Raw genomic sequence first — 883 nt, forward strand, 5'->3', positions numbered from 1 at the left:
TTTTTCACTCTCCACTTTCACTTTCATCAGGAGGCTTTTTAGTTCCTCTTCACTTTCTGCCATAAGGGTGGTGTCATCTGCATATCTGAGGTTATTGATATTTCTCCCGGCAATCTTGATTGCAGCTTGTGTTTCTTCCAGTCCAGCGTTTCTCATGATGTACTCTGCATATAAGTTAAATAAACAGGGTGACAATATACAGCCTTGACATACTCCTTTTCCTATTTGGAACCAGTCTGTTGTTCCATGTCCAGTTCTAACTGTTGCTTCCTGACCTGCATACAAATTTCTCAAGAGGCAGATCAGGTGGTCTGGTATTCCCATCTCTTTCAGAATTTTCCACTGTTTATTGTGATCCACACAGTCAAAGGCTTTGGCATAGTCAATAAAGCAGAAATAGATGTTTTTCTGGAACTCTCTTGCTTTTTCTATGATCCAGCAGATGTTGGCAATTTGATCTCTGGTTCCTCTGCCTTTTCTAAAACCAGCTTGAACATCAGGAAGTTCACGGTTCACATATTGTTGAAGCCTGGCTTGGAGAATTTTGAGCATTAGTTTACTAGAGTGTGAGATGAGTGCAATTGTGCGGTAGTTTGAGCATTCTTTGGCATTGCCTTTCTTTGGGATTGGAATGAAAACTGACCTTTTCCAGTCCTGTGGCCACTGCTGAGTTTTCCAAATGTGCTGGCATATTGAGTGCAGCACTTTTACAGCATCATCTTTCAGGATTTGAAATAGCTCAACTGGAATTCTATCACCTCCACTAGCTTTGTTCAAAGTGATGCTTCCTAAGGCCCACTTGACTTCACATTCCAGGATGTCTGGCTTTAGGTCAGTGATCACACCATTGTGATTATCTGGGTCGTGAAGATCCTTTTTGTAC

General features: G+C 41.6%; 1 protein-coding gene across 1 annotated transcript in view; it reads left to right on the top strand.

Annotated features, from left to right (window-relative positions):
• Positions 1-883, top strand: part of UNC80 (unc-80 homolog (C. elegans)) — a 230,278-nt gene that overhangs the window by 75,455 nt on the left and 153,940 nt on the right. The gene's annotated exons all lie outside the window — the stretch shown is intronic.

This window comes from Bison bison, unplaced genomic scaffold (genome assembly GCF_000754665.1).
Source record: "Bison bison bison isolate TAMUID 2011002044 unplaced genomic scaffold, Bison_UMD1.0 scf7180017864471, whole genome shotgun sequence".
NCBI lineage: Eukaryota > Metazoa > Chordata > Mammalia > Artiodactyla > Bovidae > Bison > Bison bison.